Consider the following 20,937-nt stretch of genomic DNA (forward strand, 5'->3'; position numbering starts at 1 on the left):
AAATAAAGAACTCAGTGCCCAGTAGTCACTTGGTGACAGTAACTTCTAACATCTTTACTAGTTTGCAGGTGAGAAATTCAGCTAGTTTACTAAAGATCACTGGATGTTACTAGTATGCCCAAGTTTGTGTTTGTTTGTTTGTTTGTTTGTTTGTTTCTCTCCAAATATACAGAAGTAGCTGATGAATTCAGTCAGCAAGCATTTACCCAGTCACACATTCCACCAAGAACACGGAAGTAAATGAAATAGCTCTTGCATTCTAGAATTCCAGACTCAGCAGCAAAATAGGGAGAAAATAAGTTCCCTGTGTACCCGTGCAAGGGGTACCCTTGTGGCTGGAGCAGGAAATAGCCAAGGACTAGTGCCGCTCGGGAATTCCCAGGTGAGTGAACACGACCTTGGAGAACCTCTCCAGATACCTTCACACACACACATACACACACACACACACACACACACACACACACACACACACACACACACCGTTGATCTGAGAATTCCCATATATACCTCCCCCCACCCCAAAATATCTTTAAACATGGCAGGCAGCATTGGAAAGCTTTGGTGATATTGTAAACAACAATCAGATGCAATTGTGTATGTAGTTCTCAACAAAACAATTACTTTAAAAGAACTTTAAATACCCAAGAGTTAAAAGAAAACTAAAGGCATTATCAAGTTTCTTACCTTCCTCTCTTTACTACTACTGAGTTGAACCTCAAAGTTTCTCCCCACTGACTCTAAAAACCCAAAACAAATTCCAAAGTCTCTTTTTGATCCGAAAAACCTAATTCATATATAAATGGACCAGTATCCCATGGAATTTCTGACAAGGCTGGAAATTGAACCTGAGCATCATTTATTCTAACAAGAAATTTTTTTCTTCAAATCAATAAATGACATTCAACAACGTATGATTTCCCTCGTAAATCGACATTTGAAAGCACAAAGGTATTTTAGCACTAAAAAGGACAAAAAAACCACTGAGTGTTCTCCCATAGAGCGTGGCAAATGCCTGTGAAGACAGCGGGGATGTCCAACTCAAAACTCGCTGGAGAAAATTAGGTCTTTGGGAAGTTCTCTCAGTTGCTTCTCCCCGCATTGCCTTTTAATCCTCTCACTGCGAGCCTTGAGCATGGAGAGGAAAGAGAGGAAGCTAGATGGCGCAATTGCTCAACACATTTTCCTGGCTTCTGGAAATGCCAGCTCTCCACAGCTTCTGGGCCAGGTGGACCGAAGACCGAAATCTTAAACCGAATTTCAAGATTAAAGCACCGGTTCTCTACCCTTCGTAGGTAAAGTGTGTTGGGTGAAGTGTCCCATATCCTGACACTCCAAGGGAAGGGGTCTGAAACCGGGGTTCTTTCACGTGTCCCACTAATAGCCTTTGGGGCACAGGCAAGTTTGTAGCCCCTAGGAACGACCGTCACTGCAGCGTCTGAGCAGATTGTCTAGCCATCGGGCGGGCGACAAGCAATGTGCGCTCGATCTAGCAACTAATGCGGGCTGGCTCGCTGACCACTCACTCAAACATAGATCACCGGACGTCCCCTTGTCCCTGTCGCCTGCGCACGCGGGCCAAGGCGCAGGTAAAGGGTTACCCTTGCCTGGGAGGCTCGCCCGCTCCCCGTCCACGTGACGCGGCGGCCCAATGACCGCAGCCCGGGCTGAGGCTGCAGCGCGACAGGCTCCGGGCGTCGCTGACCCACTCGCGTGTCCCAGCGCGGACGCCCGAGGCCCACGAAGCCATGGGCGCCGCGACTCTGGAGCCGCCGCCCCGCCGCAGGTAAGTACGGTCCGGGACTGCGCCGGGCTCCTCCGGGAAGAGGGCTGGTCCTGGGCGGGAGTCCCGACTTTGCTTCTGGGCTCCCCTTCTCTCAAGGGGACGCGAGGAGGAACTATGAGGCAAGGCAATGGATGATTTGATGACTTCAGGAGAAGTCACGGAATTCAACCTAGGCATGCTAAGAGTGGCGACAAGAAACAGGTTTCCAAACTAAAGGCGCTGGTGCTGGTTGGGTAAAATGGTTTATTTTTAAACTCCCAATTCCTGAGCTCTCTGCTGTTCCTGGGAACTTAAACCTGGACAAATTGTAAGAGATCTTCCCATCTCCCTGTGTCCCGGGGTCACCATATTTACGCTTCTAGGGGGGTTTTATTGATTAAAACGGGAAAGGAATTTGATCGCCCCCGCCCTTCTTTGAAATGTCCTTGGGTTCTGGGGTTGGGTCTATGGCGATGGTGAGGGTGCATGAAGGGACAACGACGCTGTGGTGTTCCGCAAGAGCCTGGGACTAGGAAAGTGGGCGCCAAAGAGAGAGAGCTAAATGGTCGCAGGCTGTAAATATTTAATAGACAAATATCTACCAGGTCAATCGCCTGGGTCTTTGTAGCCTGGACAGCCCTGATGAGGTGAGATTATATATATATATATATATCACCAATGCAGAATTTTCCAGTAATACCAGGCAGATATCAGGGGGACTTTTACCCACTCCCAGAACCATAATTAACCTTAAATGCAAAACAAAATAATTCCATCTCCATCGACTCTGAATGTCTACTTTTCCATCCTGGTATAGACATTTGCGCGATGAATGTAGAGGAAGTGGGTGTTCCAGGAGTCACTTCTGTGCTGGTTTCTGCGAGAGTGTTTGTTGGTTGTGGCCTGTGGCTGATTGCCTTGGGTGGCTGTAACTCAGCTATGGTGAAGAATATCGCTGGAGAAAAGAAAGTCTTGGAACCGTGAATGGAAAAGAAGTGGGAGTAGTGGTTATTTTTTAAAGGCAGTTGGTTCTGTATTTGTTGAAGTTGTTTCCTCCCACATAATTTTCCAGTTAATACTATCTTAAGGAGGATACAATAGTATTTCCCTTATACTTGTCTAGTTGATACTATTTTTAGGAAGAAATAATAGTATCTCCCATATATGTTTCCAGTTACTACTGTAAAGAGGAGATGGTAGCTCTCCTCATCTAAGCACCAGTGCCTCTGAAACACCTTGCTAGCCTCTTTGGTAAAAATCCTTGTCCTAGGACAGGTCTCCACAACAACAATATGGAGCCTCGGTCCTTTAGGAGAGTTCTGGGTTGTTAGTGTTTCTGGGAAGTATGAAGAATCAGTAAACAGCCAGCTCCAAGGCTCAGTGGGAGATTCAGAGGTGACAGGCAGACACAGGAAGGTGATGTGTGGTTCATTTCTCCTGCTCACCAACTCTTGCCCATCTTTTGATCCTGCTCCTTCACTTCTTCTACAATCAATGTTTATTTCATGCCCCCTGGGGACTCATTACCCAGGAAGGTTTTGATACCTAGTAATTTCTAAAGATAAATGTGGTTCATGTTCACTATATTCCAAAGAAATTTTGCAGACCTGGAATTTAAGATGAAACAAACGAACAAACAACAAAACAAAACAAAACAAAACCCTTGCTTACTGTCTCAGCACATTCTCTTTCCTAAAAATGGAAAGATTCCCTAACTTCTGACCCAGCACTTCTCAGAACCTGAAACCTGTGTTCTCAATGCTGGGACCAGGAGCCAGTCTCAGCCCAAGGGCAAAGCAAGCCCTGACCTCTTCCTGTCACTGGTGGAGGTGCCCAGTAGCCCACTGCCCATGTTTCTTAGAAAGGACTCCGGCTTTTTGCGTGACTGAGTACTAGCCTCCTTAGAGCTAGTTTTCCCTCCCTAGACAGTGTCTTACATGGACCCACTTCTACAATTTCCCAGGGACCCTGATTGGGCTCGTTTGGGTTCTTGCTTAAAGAACCTGTCTCATTTCTAAATTTGATCATTAGAGTGATTGTTTGGTTGCAGATAAACCCCCTTGATAATTCAGAAAAGAACGCTGTCAAGATCTAACTGGACCATCATAGGGAAGGAAGGACAGGCGTGGAGAATTCATGGTCTGCAGGTCAGATGGGGAGACCAGTCACGGTCTTTTTAGTGTCTGATCTTAACCCCCAGAGCTACACAGGCCTGGAGCTGAAATCTCTTACTCTGTTTATTTCCTGAATACTGAGGGAACAAACTGAAATCCCAATCATTTGTCTTCTCACGTTTTACCCCTGTGAACACCATGGTTCCATAGAGATGGAGATCTTCAGAAAAATGGTAGAACATCAAAATTACTCTGTCTTAAAAATGTATCTGAAGTACTAAACAGTGACTATGCTTCTGAAGCAGGTAATTAAATAGCCTAACCTATGGTTCACTGTGGTCAGAAACCCTACACATTACTGAGCTACAGTGAAGGTCGGCTAAGATCGGAGAAATATGGTGTCTGAAATCTTAACCATGAGCAGGGAGCTCTATTCATTCAGCACAAACGGCTCTCGAAAAATCAAATGAACTCTGACCTGGCCTTCGAGACCACGTGTGTGTGAACCTATCAACTCTAAGCCGTTGGCTGGGTGCTAGGGACACAGACAGCTCAGCCTCAAGAATCTAGTCTTGGGAGAAAGCTTTGAAGGGTTTGAAGCAAGGCACATATCTGTTCTTGAAAGCTCCCTCTAGCTGCGGTGAGAGAGGTAGAAAGGGAGAATCTACAGACACAGCTGAAGGCAACTGCTACCCACTTCGCAGAAGAGACAGAGAAGTGAATCCGTTCAAAGGGTGCTTAGGGAAGCAGTGGCACTTACAGTCTGAACGGTAAGAAAGTTTTAGTGAGCCGGGTGTGGTGCACGTCTTTAATCCCAGCACTTGGGAGGCAGAGGCAGAGGCAGAGGCAGGCAGATTTCTGAGTTTGAGGCCAGCCTGGTCTACGGAAGGAGTTCCAGGACAGCCAGGGCTATACAGAGAAACCCTGTCTCAAAAACATACATACATACATACATACATACATACATACATACATACATACATAAAAGTTTTAGTGACTCTGGTCCTTGATATTAGTTTACCAAATTAGGTTTTTTTTTCTTTCATGTTGGTAAACATAAGCTATGCTTCTGTACAGTTGCACCACACACACACACACACACACACACACACAGACACACACACACACACACAGACACACACACACACATACACACACACACACACACACATACACACACACACACACAGACACACAGACACACACACACACACACACACACATACACACACACACACACACACACACAGCTTGTTTCCATCACTTTTTAACAACTTATTGCTTTTTTATGTAGACTTTGAAGTGTTAAGGCAAAATCGAAGAAAAACTATGGCCTCATCTGTACACTCTCTGGCGTACCTTAAATTCCTGTTGGAATAGAAATCTCCTGACTCCCCAAGCTGGGCTGAGCATGACCTGCTGTGTGTCACAAAGAGGACAGATGGTGTCTGGAGGAATATTATTGTCTATGAAAACCATTTCATGCTAGAGAGGAGGGTCTCTCTTAATGGTTGACTCCAAGCTACATGCAATGTGTATTGGTGTACACTTTCGTGGGTTTTTTAATTCATTCACTGTTCATTAGCCCCAGAGAAGATTGCTCGAGAAAAGAATTTCACACTTTCTTTTTGTTTTATTGTTCTCGATGCCAACCACATCCCATCTAATAACTGAATACCTAAATTGGCCATTTGTGTGCAGTAAATGCAAAGATTTGGCCAAATCAGTGGTTCTCAACCTTCCTAATGCTGTGACTCTTTAGTATAGTTCCTTGTGTTATAGTGACTCCAACCATAAAATTATTTCTTTGATACTTCATAATTTTGCTATTGTTAAGAATAGCTATTTGTAATTTTGCTATTGTTAAGAATCTAAGGTTAAAAAAAGAATCATAAGGTAAATATCTGATATGCAGGATATTTGATATGTGACCCTGAAGGGGGTTTCAACCCACAGGTTGAGAATAGCCAGACTAGAGCTAGAAAGCAGTATCTGGCTTGCTTAATGACGAGATTGCCAGCAACCCCGCATCTCCCAAATGCATGCTGCAATCTAGAAATGAATGAACAAAGCTGGCTTTCACCTGTAAATCATTGTTGTTATACGATGTTGGTTCCTCTCCGATCCTGGTGAGCTTAGCCATTTGAGTCCAGAGTCCTCGCAGAGATTCTGCCCTACTGGCTCAATGTATGGCTATTACGATAACAGCGAAATGTTATACTCACACCATTCTGTGAGTCAGCAGAGAAATACAGGGAAATTTGTCTGTGATTAAACTATCAAAAAGTAATTACTATTGTTATTATCAAATTGGGTTGAAAAATGTCTTTTCATGAATAAGTACTTTTGAAAATACTGACTTTCAGTAAAAACTTAGAATCACTTGGTGTTCTAAATAATTTATAGATAAGGAAAAGGGCAGCTAGATCAAAGGCATTGTCAAAGGATATTATAGAAGTTCACACAGCTGCCCACTAGGTCCCGAATCTGAGGTTTTGCTTCTTAGTTCTTCCTGCTATTCACTAACTAGCAGGAATTTTTAGTGTACAGAAATTTCATTTTCAATTGACCTTTGCCCTAAAACATATCTAGCCTCTGTTTATTGAAAAGATGCTTGTATATACAGCATTAGTAATCTGTTGCTGTGTAACAAATGATCCAAAGATTATTAACACAACACATGTCTGTAACGAACATAGTGGCCAAAAATAACCCCTGTTTGCTGCATTTCATCTATGTGCCTGTCAGCAGTTTGGACTGAGTTCAGCTGGGTGAGTCTTGTCCAAACTCTTTCATGTGTCTGTGCTCGCCAAGGTGGCACTGCCTCTGAGTCTTAGCTGACAGCCGAGTCACCTGGGGAGCAACTAAGGCTGAGTTCAGAGGTTCACGGCCTGTCTACCTGTTGTCTCTATGGTGTGTCAGGAGGGAGCGTCAAGACTCTTGGAGATCTCAGCCTAGCTGATCCAACTCATTTTTTTCCCACGAATGTGTTTTAAAAGCAAGTGAGGGCCCCAAGTTATGATTCAGAAAAAGGTAAAATACACCCCAGTTCTTAGTGGGAGGAGCTACAGAGTTATAATTTTAAAAAAAAATTCATGGATTCAAGAAGATGTGGAGAATTGTGGCAATTTTCAAAGCCTTCAGTAGCAGCCCTGCACTTTACATAACACAGCTAACTTCCAGTGCTTCTGGCTAAGGCAGAATTCCTATTTTATAGGTAAGGAAGCCAAGACCTAGACCTGTTTGTCACAGTCAGGCAAAGGACACAGCTGTTGAGTGGTGCAACCAGCCTTGGGTCCTACACCTGGCTTGAAACTCCCATGCAACACTGCCTCTGCTCTCTGCCACAGGGAAAGGAACCGGGGTATCTAGCTCACAGCATTAGGCATAGAAGCTTTAAGGGTGTTTATGTGTTTAAAATGAAAACAGATAGGACTGCATCCTTAAAGAACATAGACTTTAATCTATATGTATGCACACACACTATTGAAGCAGCTGAGACTCAGACTCAAGAGAAATCGGATGCTTCCGTTATCAAAGCAACTCAGCAAAGAACAAGGAGCAGGGGGAGTACAGAATTGGAAAGAATATGATCTGTTATTATCTCAGATTCCCTCACATCATCTATGTTTTCAAGTCTTGTTACTTTCTTCTTATTTTTATTTTTTCTACTTGAGAAAAGATCTCACTGTGTATCTCTGGCTGGCCTAGAACTCATTAGGCAGATCAGGGTGGGCTGGAACTCACAGATGAGCACCTGGCTCTGTCTCCTTCCTGAGCGCTATCATTAAGAGCACAGGCCACTCTGCCTGACCTTTATGTCCTTCTTACATAACTATGTTGAGGCTTCACAGATGTCCACAGGTGAGAGAATCATGACCATAACTAGAAGGGATCCCCAGAGACCCCAGCTGTTCTCACTGTAGGTAGGAAAAAGCCCAAAACCGATAAAGGGGAAAACTCAAGTTTGTGCCCAAGCCTGGGATAGGACTCAGGACTCTAATGCAAGACTGTTGTACTCTGCCAGGTACTTTCAGAGCAGTCCCATTCTGGGGTGGCTTCCTGGTGTTTTTTTCCCCCTCGGATGGGCAGGGGGAGGTAGCTGAGACAGCTCATCTTTGAAGCTAAGGTGACCTAAATTTGAATCCTGGTTTGCTAGCCACCTGGCACGTCACAAAATGCCTTTAAAACTCTAGTCACTTCTAAAGAGAATCATAAAACAGAAATAATTGACCAGACAAGATTAAGTTCACAGAATACAATTTATCTCTGTTCTCCTTTAAACTTGACAGGGCAAGTTTTATGGTCGGCACTAGGATCTGGTTTTGGTGAAGAAGCCAAGTGTTCTAAGTGGGGATATAATAAAAGCTTCAGGAATCTGTCCCAGCCCAGGCCAAGCTCACCCCAGTACTCCGGTGGAGTCCTCATTCCCGGGCCCACTGTGAGGTCAGGGTTTGCCTTGTAAGATGCTTGTTGACAACAAAGGGAGAAAAGGCAGTGTTTCCTGAAGCCAAAGCCAAGAGCTGAGCAGTGGTTCTGGGGAGGTGCCCCTGGAAACTGGAAGGTATCAAAGTCACAGCTCACTGGAGTGAAGCGAGCTAGGGGGTTGTTTTAATAATATCCTGCCTCCATTCCAGGATGGGGGCAAAAGGAGTGTTAATTTTATTTAATCAAATAAAAGAGAGAGAAGAAAAAGAAAGAAAGAGAGAGAGAGAGAGGGAGAGGAAGGAAAAAAGGAAGGAGGGAAGGAAGGAAGGAAGGAAGGAAGGAAGGAAGGAAGGAAGAAAGAAAGAAAGAAAGAAAGAAAGAAAGAAAGAAAGAAAGAAAGAAAGAAAGAAAGAAAGAAAGAAAGAGAGCCCAAGTGGCTTTGGAGGGTGACATTACCAAAGTTGAAACCCTTCCTAAGCACCATGCTTCAACCTCTCAATGTGAGCCAGACAGACCAAAAGTAAACAAGAGCTAGTGAATTTACCACTGGAGTGCTTTCCAAGACCACTAAAGTCAGCTGTGTCAGCACACAAGTCATCCATCGATCTGGAACCATCCAGTCACAGTGTGCACAGTGGATGTGACGTCCCCTTTAACTCTGTCTGCTCACCCTATGTGTGAGTGCTCAGCGCCTCCTCACTTATGAGCCCTAGAAACTGGGGGCCTGAAGGGGGACAACGTTTTCTTTAATCACTAAGAGTTTGTTCCACCTCGATTCTTGCTTGAGTCTCGGATGAGCAGATGTGACTGGCTGAATCAGGCCTGGCCATCCCAGAAAAGACTGGACGGAAGGTTCACCCTGCTGTCTGTTATGGGATTTCAGGAATTTCTCCTGAGTGTCAGGATTCCAATCTCCTAATCTATTTAACACTATCTACATGTATCCTAACCTATGTAATCTATCAGGACACTGACTACTTCCGGTAACAAGTGTCTTCCTAGACTGTAGCACAAGAAGATGCTTGATGCAGCTGACCCTTAGCATCTATGACCTTAAGGTTCTGGAATTGCATGAGGTGTTTAGACCAGAGCAGCATTTGGAGTCTGGGATGGAAGGAGAGAATGGAAGGGCCGTCAAGTTCAAAATGTCTCGGCTCAGCTCACTTTCACCTCTTTATAAAGCCACACCAGAAAACAGCAGGAACTTTCAAGTTCTAGCATGAGGGACCTCTCTTAGTTTCTAGTAACATATAAATATAATTTCATGATACATGAAATATCATGATATATGATAACATATATATAATTACATGATATATATCCGTATCGTATATATATATATATATATATATACACACATATATATATGTGTGTGTGTGTGTGTGTGTGCATATATGTATTACATATATATATGGATATATATATCCATATATGTGGATATATACATATATGTATGTATGTGTGTATATATATGTGTATGTGTGTATGTGTATATGTGTATGTGTGTGTGTATATATATATATATATATATACCCGTATCATGAAATTTCCTACTCAGATATACCTGTCTAAGGATAGTTTTCACTGCCTCTAGTAACGACTCCATGTCTGCCTTTGTGTGGGTGCCAAGGCTCTACTGTGGGGAAGGAAGGTGAAGACTTTTCTTGAGAAAGCTGGCTTGCCTTTCCAGCTGTATCAGCTCTGATAAGTGTTGAGGCTAAAGAAAATGGCAGCATGGAGAGGTTCCACAGCTCAGGAAAGTGACCTTCTCTTGATCCTCGTTTTTATATCAGGCTTTTATAATAAGCTGGCCTTTACAGTATTTAAAAGAGAGGGGGTACGGTCTCCCTTTGGGTGTTTTATATAGTCTTTGTGTTTCAGTTTGGTTGGATTTTTAAAAAGAACACCCCTGCGTTCTGACTGCAGAGGGTGCACTTTCAAGCTGGTGAATCTAGCGTTATAAAAAGTACTTTGAGTTTTTGGTTTTGTTTTTGTTTGCTTGCTTGAGCGTTGGTTATTTTGCTAGTATTGCTGAATTAAAACACAGTCTATTTTTTTTTTAATTGAGCAAGCACTATGCCAAGTTTCGGGAATATAAAGTTGATCAACATGGGCAGGGACAGTCACCTAGGAGACAGGATCAACCCATAACCATGAAAACTTACGGTGCTACAGGCTAGGATGGTAATCTGAGGGAGGAAGCCACGGGGCCTGAGAAGAGCAGAGCATGTTGGCTGAGGAGAGGCAGGAGCAGGCTTCCTGTAGAGGGGGCTGTTGAGCAAAAAGGGGAAATGAACAGGATCTCACTAGCCAAGGTGAGGTAGGAGAGAGAAGAAAGCCTGTATTCAGAAGGCCCAAGGCAGGATGTGCCCAGGAAACATCAACAGCACACTGGAAGCTTGGCCTTCCAGGACAGGTGCTACGAACTGACTTCCACCAATCCAGGCTTCCCGAGTTCTTAGCTGTTCTTGTGGTGGATGTTGAGACCTCTGGTCTTTAGGTCTGCATGGTGGGAAAGATCTCCTTTCTCCAGATTCACTGCGGTCTTGCATTCCAGAGTGGAATAAGAGTAGGAATGAACACAGACGTGCATCCTGTTCCAGGCACTCATGAAGTCGCTCCTGGGTTTTTGGTTTCTCCACTAGCAAGTTGTGTGAAAGGTTCACCAGAGGCAAATGGAACCCTCTTGATGAGAGGGTGAGCTCGCATAAGGGATTAAGCAGAAAGAGTCCTTTGAACTAGAGGCCCACTGTCACCGAGGCATTTTTCAGACATGAGTACTAAAAGCTGCCAGAAAGGTCACTCCTAAGTCACCACAGTGAAGGTGTGAGAGCAGCTGCACACTGCTGCCAACCAGGCCACACTCAGTTCACCAAAGCCAAACAACTGCTCACATCCGTTTCTAATTCATAGAATCCTTTGTGCTGGTGGGAGATAAAGCAGCGAACAGGCCGTACGAGCCACCCTTGTGTTCCAAAGCCCTGATAACATTCTTCCTAGCCGTCTCTAGAGGATGTAATTGAGTCTCCATCGAAAGTATAAGCTGCAAACACACCCAAAATCCCATGCTACCTACGCCCATGTATCTGAAAGCACATTCTGGGTGATAGAGACAGTACAGGTCAGTGAGAAACTGTCAAGGTTTGGAACTGGAGTGTCTTAAGATGTGCAGCTGTCTGGAGTATAAGAAACAAGAAGATAAGGACTTAGAGAGGAGAAAACATCTGATGATTAATGAGATCGAGGTGTTGACCCAGTGGGCAAAGTGCCTGTTCTACAAGTACAAGGACATGAGTTCAAATCCAATAACCCACATTTTGGAAAAAAAAAAAAAAAAAAAAAGTACTGTGCACTTGTAATCCCTGGGATGAGGAAGTAGAGACAGACAGGTCCCTAGGACTTACTGGTCAGCCATTCTAGCCTACTTGGTAAGTTCCAGAATGGTGAGAGATTCTCCTCAAAAAGTAGGTAGATGGCACTTGAGGAATGACACTTGGAGTTGTCCTCTGGCCTCCATACATGCACACACAAAGATGTTATTGGCTTTCTAGTTGAATTTCTAGTTGAATCGAGCTTAGAAGTGAGTGGGTCCCTGTGATGGAAAGTGAGCTTGCACAGTGTGGCTATTGGTTGGAAGTGAAAAGCCAAAGAGGGGGTATCATGGTTAAATACTAGGGCCTGCACACACAGGGGTGTCTGTTGTATTCAAAAACAATCACGGCATCAGTAAGTACCAGCTAATTAAATTCTTAGGTGCCCCGGGACACTCCGCACTGGCTAAAAGCAGACAGATGCCCCCATGATGACCTCATTGAAGAGGTCTAGGATAGAGTCTTGAATTTTAAAACTGTTGTTGACGACAAACAGTTTCATTTTAATCACATAACGATTATGCAGGAGCTTAAGAGAAAATGTCAGGAAGAATAAATTCTAAACAGATAAGAGTGGAGGTCACAGGCACACTCAAAGTCTACACGAGCCATTTCTGCACTCTGGACTGCAATTCTTACCTGCCATTTGGTAATCAGAAAACAGACTCTTCAGAACATGAGCCTGCTCTCCTACTTCTGCCATGGAACTTCTGTCCCTCTTTCCCAAAGTGACTGTGCTCTCTTCTGAACCCAGATCTCATTCGTTCTAGAATGTTCAGTCCCAGCAGGGCTTTAGAGTTCGTTTGGTTCAGTATCCCCCAAAGACAAGGAAACTGAGGCCCACTAGGGTTAACAGTTTGGCTCGCCACAGGTAAGCCCTGACTCAATTCCAGAGCCTAGGTAGGCTGCCCTCTTTTGCTGCAAGCACAATCCCCTCTCAGAATAATCCCCAGTATCTGAAATAACATGGCTTTTATTGGTCTGACAAGTAAATTAACTCATTTTCTACTCTAGAAAATGATGTGCTCAAGCTCAGACTCAGTATAATGTTTAACATGGTATAAGGTACTCATTAGACCAGCACACACACAGTTTAGTAAGATTTCAGAGCCGGGAAGTCTCTCTCTCTCTCTCTCTCTCTCTCTCTCTCTGTGTGTGTGTGTGTGTGTGTGTGTGTGTGTGTGTGTGTACACAGTAAGAATTAGCTAGGGACACTCTTCTAATTAGTTATCCTGGGGAAAGGAAAATGAAAATGGCCTTCAGGTGTACCTGTTCACCCCCAGGTAGGTACACTCCCTCTGCAGCACATATAATACCCTAAAGTCCTTAAAGGAAACTGCATTGCTGTTGAAGACACACCTTTAATTCGTTGATAATCTCAGAGATCTCCTACAACTGTAGGAGCTGGTCTTCTCTGACGTCCAGGGCCCTTTTCATAGGGTGTTTGGGGACTTACAGAAACACAGCCCAACTGGCCAGGCTGTGGTCCATAACCCTAGTTCAGAGCTCCAGCCCTCAGACTGAGGGATTTGGGCAAGTGAATGCTGCTAGGTCATCATCCACAGACTCAGAGCTCCTCCAGGAACTCAGCTAGGGTCATCTCCTTAGAGAGCAGCAGGTAGGTGGGGGAGGGTAAGGATTGGAGCAAGGCCAGGTCTGTGTTTGCTCTCGCACCTCCAGGGCCCCGTGCTTTTTATTTCCTCCTCCCCTGAAGCTAATCAGAGCACTTTTGTTTCTGCTCAGTTCCACCTGGCATCTGGCGCTCATCACATCAAGTAAATGAGCCACCATCTTTCGTCTTTCGGAAACTCTTGCACTCTCTTCGCTTTACAAATGTGCCGAGCATGTTTCCAGCGTAGTATTAATTTATTTCAAGTGAGCATTTTCCATATCCTAAACATTTCCATTATTTTTTTAATGTTGCCATCTGCTTTCGGCTTTGGACTGAATACCCACTCATGCTTATATGTGCATATGAGTTTTAGTTTAAACGCTTTCAAACCAGTGTTTTGTTTCTGCTATTGCTGATCTTGTGTGAGCTGTGGTCTGCGATGCTTTCGGAACTTAACATATAAACCCACACAATGAACCACAAAGTTGGAGGTATACAAAAACAAGGAGTATAACTGATAAGTCTTCATCTTGGGTAAATTAGTATTCTGACACATATTTCCCTCCCTCAGTTATAGGTTTGCCTTTTTTTTTAAATCGACTGTTTTTCTCACAAATGCAGAAACTCTGTTCTTCATAAGACTGAATGCTTCATGAATAACCTCTTATCCAGGCTGTGCGGTCAAGAGGAGAGTGACAGGGCAATACAACCCTTCCATTGTAGAACAGGAAGGAAGGGGCCGAACCCAATACCTCTCACAGTCAGAAAAGTTTAGATAGTAGTAAGAAATTACAAGATACTGAGATTGTTGAGCCAAAAGGAAGTAGGGGGAGAATTTGCATGCATATATATATATATATATATATATATACACACATATATATATTTACATGTACATACATATATGTGTGTATGTGTATATATATATATATATGTGTGTGTGTGTGTGTGTGTGTGTGTGTGTATCTCCCAGGCCAGGTGTCCTGTGCTTGGAAGGGGTGATGATTCTTGTTCTTAACTGTCAGCCTGTGAGCCTGTGAGGACTCCTGATATGATAACTGAATTTCTTCATAAAATGAAAAACGTGTCAGATGGGCAACAGAATACAGTTTTGGAACAGACTGCCCTAAGACTTCAAGACAGCAGCTGTCAGTAACTTGCCATTGCGTGTCAGCAGAAGCCCGTGACCTTGACTTATCCCAAGAGTAGTGATAATAGTCCCTCTCGAAGGTATAAAACCATCCGCACATTTCTAAGATCTTGCTGTGCTGTGCCTCTTTAGGAGATAAATTGCCCATGGCTAAGCATCCTTGGAAGGTTCTAATTATTGCCAAGGCTACCCCACTAGAGATTGCAGTTTCCAGAGCTGAAGGCATGAGCCAAGTGCTTGCTTCATGAAAATGGACATCTGAGATTTGACCTCCGGAACTCATGTGAAAGGTGGCACAGCAATACATGACCATAGCCCAGGACCCCATAGGCTCAAGGCCAGCCTAACACCAAGCTCCAGGGTCCATGAGAGCGTCTCCCTCACATGACAAGGTAGAAAGGGATAGAGAAGAACTCCCAACATTGACCTCTGCTTTCTGCATGTGCACACACACACACACATACACACACACAAGATATAAACAAGAAATTGAAATTTCCATGAAAGAGAATATGTCTGTGCCTTGATCCTGTGGACTTCCTTGTGTTTCTTAATATTCGAGATCAACAAACACCCAAGTGCCTTCTGTCCAATGTGTTGCTGTTGTTGTTCTTTTATAATGGTTTGAGAGTTAAGGTGGGGGGTGGTGGGGGGCAGAGGAGCCAATCACCTCGGAATGTAAAAGAAAGCAATATACTCTTGCTAGTCTCAGCTGGGACAGATCAAGAAACAGATCTTTGCCATGAAAGCACAGAGGGAGGGAAAGAGGGCACTGTACCTTTAAAATCTGGCTTCTGTTTTCATTTGTTTGCTTTGGGTGGCACATGGAAAAAAAATATTTGCCTACTGGACGATTACTAATCTTCATGTGCTTGCAAATTACTCTCTCCCCTAAAAAGGCGCAGTTAGTTCAGTGGTGCTTCGTGTTGGCTTTAAATGCTTGCAAGTAGAGAAGAGTTTGCTCCAAAATTGGCAGCATATTTTATACCTGAGAGTCGGGTCCTAGAGAAGATGCACTAGGGGCCCTTTAATAGCATGACTCTGTCAGAGCCCGTGCTGGACCTGTAGCTATAAATCGTGCTGGAGCCACCTTCGTCAAGGGCTCTCTTTATAAAGCACTTAGCAAAGTTTGAATGAACCCTAAAGAAATAAGACTTCCAACTTGCAAGGAGTTCTGGTTCACTCAACAAATATGCATTACACATTTCTTATATGTTGCATACATTAGAAGGTAGGTCAACCCTCCAGAGGACTTCCAATGCAGAATTTCGGTTTGCAAATAAAGTTTTTGAATACTAGCTCTTTACACATGTACGTGACCATTGGAGAACCAAAACTTTAGAAGATATCATTGCAATAGAGTCTACTGGGAGCCAAGAGCCACAATGTAGCCAGTTACCAGCAAGCCCTCTACCAACTGAGCTACACACCAGCCCCCAGTCCCCCAGTTCTGCAAGGGGTTTTACTGGCTGAAGTCAAAACAGAGATACAGAAATAAGGTGATTGGTGACAGCCAGGTATTACTGGGGTATGGCTTGATTAGTTGGCTTTCTCTGGTTGGATAAAACTCAAGGATGTATTACTTGCATATACTCCTAAAACTCCTTTGTCTTCTTACTGTAGGTTGTTCTGTGGGAACTGAAAGTGTAAACAAGCCCCGGGCTGTTAGCCTCCTGGTTATTTTGAGTTAACAGTACCCAACTGCAGACTTCCCATTTCCGGAGCACTAGCTACCTAGGACTTGTGCTCTGCTGACCCGGACACAGAAGTAAATGGTCTTTGTATTCCTCACTGGGCTATTCCTCATAGTCTCCCGAGACAGAGAACTTTGAGTCACCCTCAAAATGGAATGCAAATTGTGCTTCAAGGAGTGAGAGATGGAAGAGGTTATTAGAGCCCTAGGGGTCACTGTATGCCAGGAAGGAAGGGGGTGGGACTTCTCAGAGAAGCATGTTCTCAAAGCGGAGGAATGAGGAAGCTTTGAGTGGGGAAAGAGGTGGAGAGAACTGACTATAAATATTTAAATTCTGAAAAGCAGAAGAGACCGGGAACCCAGTTTCTAATAAGAGATGCCGGTGACTATCCCGGTAGCAGGCCTTCAGCCTAGTTTCTTTCACTGAAAATCAGGGTTTCTTCTCTGGTCAGTGATTGCTATGAACTGTCCTCTTGCTGGGGGCTGGGGGGGAGTGGGGAGGATTAGCATTCTCTCCTATGTCTGTCCTCTTGAGTGCTGACCTCTAGGCTTGGCGGCCACTGTTGTGTTTTATTTAAAAAAAAAAAAATGAAGAGGAAGGGGTCTGTTTGGTGGAGGCATGGTATGGTGTGGGGGAAGGGGGAGTCTCTATGGGCCTATGCTGGGGCATCCCTTCCCCATGAGGTACCAGTCACATGATGGTATAGTGCGGTATAGAGTTTATTTAGGACATGCAGGGAGGAGTTGAGGGAGGAGAGAGAGAGAAAGAGAGAGAGAGGGAGAGGGAGAGGGAGAAAGAGATCAGCTGTGAGCACGTGGAGGGGGAGGGGAATGGTGAGAGACGGGGTAACAAGCAGGAGCAAGAGCAGGAGAGCAAGAGAGCAAGGAGGGGGCAAGTAGCTCCTTTTATAGTAAATGAGGCATACCTGGTTGTTTCCAGGTAACTGTGGGGCAGAGCCTAGAGGAAATGCCAACAGCCACAACCTTCTACCCTACCCAGGTCCACAGTGTAGCCACTCCTGAGTCAGCCCTACTGCCTTCCCTCCACTCTGCCCCGTGAGGCTGACCTTGAATAAGGTTAAAAACAAAAAAGCTAAACCTCCTCTGTGTATGTTCTTACTGCATCCCCCATTCTCTGGAATAAAGCACACCAACTCTAACTCTCTCTCTCTCTCTCTCTCTCTCTCTCTCTCTCTCTCTCTCCTGAGTTTCTAAACTCTAGCAAATAATAACAAAACACAACATAGGAGTCAACTCTCAATAAACACAAGTACATCTTTTTTAAAAGGAAAATAAAATCTAGAATGACCGTAGGCTCTAACTTTGGATGCTCTGGCTGCCTCTTTACTTGTTTCTCTTTGTATAGATTTGTTTTATTCTTTGGGAACTTCCTAGTGGTTTAATCACATCCATGTCCCTCTCCCAACTCCTCCCCAGTTCCTACACTCAAGTTCGTGGTTTGTTTGTTTGTTTTAATCTTCCAAGAGAAGTTTGTATCACCCCACTCTTCTTGACTGTGTGTGTAGTAGACTTGCCTGCACCTCCACTCTTAGAGAAAACTGCCTCTTCCAGCAGCTGTTACCAGTAGCTCCACAGCCAGGCGTAATATTATATGCATAGCTTCCTTCTCCATGGTGGGATCTGAGCTCAAACAGACTCTGTGTTGTTCTTAAAAATCCAAGTTAGGAACTGAAGCTGTGACTCAGCTGTAAAGAGCATTTGCCTGTGTGAGCCCCTGGTTTGGCACTGCTGAGAAATTGTTCTTCCTAGCTCCAAACTTCTCATTCACTTTTAATACCTGGATGCCCGTTCACTCAGTTTTCCACACTGTGCACAAGAATTTTCCCTGATCATAGGTCATGGTCATACTTCAGCCAAGACTATATAAAGTTCCGTGGTACATCTCCATCACAAGTCCTAATGATGTCTCTGTGGAGTCCTTTTTTTTTTTTTGCTTCTGTCACGTGGTCTGTTTTCCTCACAGCCTCGGCCCTTCTATGAGCAGTCTCTATTTCCCAACCACCCATCATCAAATGACCCTGAGGCTTTCGTCATAGAGGCAATACATGTGTTCTGGGCACAACTATAAGTTACCACTGAGGACAAGATAAGGTGTACAAGACACTCTCGAGTAGTGTCGACAGGAAACATGTTCATTGATTTGGGTCAGTTGGCTGGGCAGCTTGCGGAAGCTGGCAGAATTGTAAAGGACAAGAATTAGCTAATAGGGTGGACACAGGTGCAACTAGTGGGTCTTTTTTAAAGTTACTAGGCCCCCTGTTCAACCAAGTATAGGTGAAGAGAACTGAATCACAACTCCCTGATTACTCTGAGAAAATGACGTAAGAAAGTAACCCCAGCATTCTTGAAACAGAAAAAAAAAAAAAAAAAATTCCCCACGAGGTAATTTTCACTGTGAAGTTTAAGTTTGATGAGCCAAATAAAATGCAAAGTACACTTTTAGATGAGTTCATGGAAAAGTCTTTTGATATTTTAAATATTCATGGTTTTTAAGGTATTGTGTTAATGATTTAGTCTAGTATTGTGAATTATGATTTAAAATGTCATTGAGTGACTGATTCAGACTTTAAGCTTTTAAGATGTGATAATAAATGTTGACGTAATTTTACCGTTCAAGACTATGTTGAAATGTTTAAGAAAACTAAAGATTCCATGAGTTTGAATCTTTTGTGGGTTAAGCCCGGAGGAAGGGGTGCTTCACTGGTCTCAAATCTGAAATAATTAAAAGGAAAAAAATCAAAATCATTTGGTGAATACAGAGTTGATGGCGTCTTGCTACGTACATAACCCAAGCTGGCCTTAAACCCAGCCTGGCTGACTCAGTAACCCAAATGCTACAGTTACAATCCGGCACTCCCACGCCTACTTTGTAAATAGTCTAAAATGTCTGCTGTTGATTGGTGATTTGCCAAAGGATTTTTAGTGTATGCCAGGAAAGGCAGCATTTAGAAAGTTGAGGCAGGAGGATCCTGAGTTTGAAGCCAGAGCTATATACAGACTGAAACCCTGCCTTTAACAATTAAAACAACAACTGAAAAAAAAAAAAAAAAACTTAAATAACTACAAAAAATTTTAGGGGAGCTAAGAAACACTTCAAACTTTTTGTTATGACTTCTTACTTCCAAGTGTTGCTGTGCCCCAAAATGGGATAGGTCCTGCACCCCATGGGTCTTCCCAGTTTTCTAGCATCCTAACCCCCTCCTGTCAGTGTCCAAGTTTGCACTCACATAGCTCATATGCATATAACCCCCAATGCTTGTCCCTGGGCCAGCGCTCTCCACGGCCATCAATAATTCTTCTTGGCTACCTTCAAGGCAGAGCTACCTGCAGATCCCAGACCCTACCCGAATTCGCTCACCAGAAATTGAACCGACTGTGGCTGCTGTACTCTGATTCCTGATTCTGTGGATGATCTCTTGATCAAGTTATTGTTTTGTTTCTGTGGGTTGGTTTGGTTTGGTTTGGTTTGGTTTGGTTTGGGTTTGGGTTTGGGTTTGAGTTTTGGGGTTTGGGGTTTTGGAGTTGCTTTGTTGGGTTTTTATGTTTTGTTTCGGGTTAGTTTGGTTTTTGACCAGAAACAAGGGCCAGGACTCCTTATCTTTCTCTCCTCGGTTCCCATTACCTAATGATCAACAAATGAAATGAAACTCAAATAAAGTAGGATGTAACGTGAATATGAGTTTGAGAGTAAATGGCACTTCTATGTTGGAAGTGGCTATGGTTGTCTTTATCCTGAGAGCAATGGTTAGCACGTGAAAGCTGTGAGTGCCAGATACTTGGGTGGGAGTAGGTATTTGTACATTAACTTCATGGGAGGTCAAGCCAGTTGTTCAGGAAGACTAAATCCATGATGGAACAAATTCAGGGTCTCTGCGTTGCCAGAAGCGTCCTTGGTCTGTTCTTGTGTCCTGGCCTCACCTCAGAGGAACTGCTGTCATGTTAGGTCCCATTTCCTCTAACTGATGACTATCTTCTGGCAGAGGTACTACTGATGCCCCTCTGAAGAGCAAGTTATATTTAGGAACTCAGAAATTAAACATTTAGTCGATTTTTTTTTTCATTTCCTGATATAGAAGACCTTACTTCACATCCCCATACCAAACAAAACTCCAAAGCTCCATCATTTAAAAAATCAATACCATCACTCATTGGCAGAATCAGCCCTAACTTACCTAATTTACCTCCTCATATCCAGGGAAGAACCCTTCTGTATCAGCCCACAAACTGCTAACCCCAAGAAGGCTGTGTTTCAGCCAAGCTAGACGCAGAAATGTGCCCTTAGAGGAAGTACGACCACAAGAGCGTCTTTCAAGAGAGGGTGGAGAAATCCTTGTAGCATTTCCTCCTTCCCTCTTCTTTGTTTCAGTTCATAGAAACAATGGTCCCCTTTGCTTTTTCCCTGTTGAGTACAACAAACCTAGCTCAAAATTAATGAAAGTAGTAAAAACTAGATGCTATCTTATCGAAGTCCACCCACCCATATCTCCACCCACCCAGAGCAGTGGAGAAAAGGTTCTTTCGATATGGACTGACAAGTTCAAGCTAAAGATTGAGATAACAAGAATCCTTTGCTCAGAATAAACATTTTAGAATAATGAACAGTGTGGTATATGCATCTCATTTCTAAATTAAGTGGGCTCCCCTTTAAACTTGCTTATGTCTTAGAGTGTTTATGTAGGAGGAATTTTTGTATTCAGGAAATTACATATAAAATATACCATTCCCCACAAATTAGTTACTTAAAGGAGCAGTTATTTGCACTCTTCTAATTACTTGGGTCATG

General features: G+C 43.7%; 1 protein-coding gene across 3 annotated transcripts in view; it reads left to right on the forward strand.

Annotated features, from left to right (window-relative positions):
• Nucleotides 1-847: 847 nt before the first annotated feature.
• The window catches only part of 0610040J01Rik (RIKEN cDNA 0610040J01 gene), an 87,970-nt gene continuing 67,880 nt past the window's right edge, over nt 848-20,937 (forward strand). For 2 of the 3 annotated variants that reach the window (XM_011240792.3, XM_006504178.4), the window contains exon 1: nt 848-1,786. The gene's annotated coding sequence lies outside the window, so the exon portion shown is untranslated. The remainder of the gene's footprint in view (nt 1,787-20,937) is intronic. The other variant, NM_029554.4, reaches the window with a different exon arrangement.

This window comes from Mus musculus, chromosome 5 (assembly GCF_000001635.26).
Source record: "Mus musculus strain C57BL/6J chromosome 5, GRCm38.p6 C57BL/6J".
NCBI lineage: Eukaryota > Metazoa > Chordata > Mammalia > Rodentia > Muridae > Mus > Mus musculus.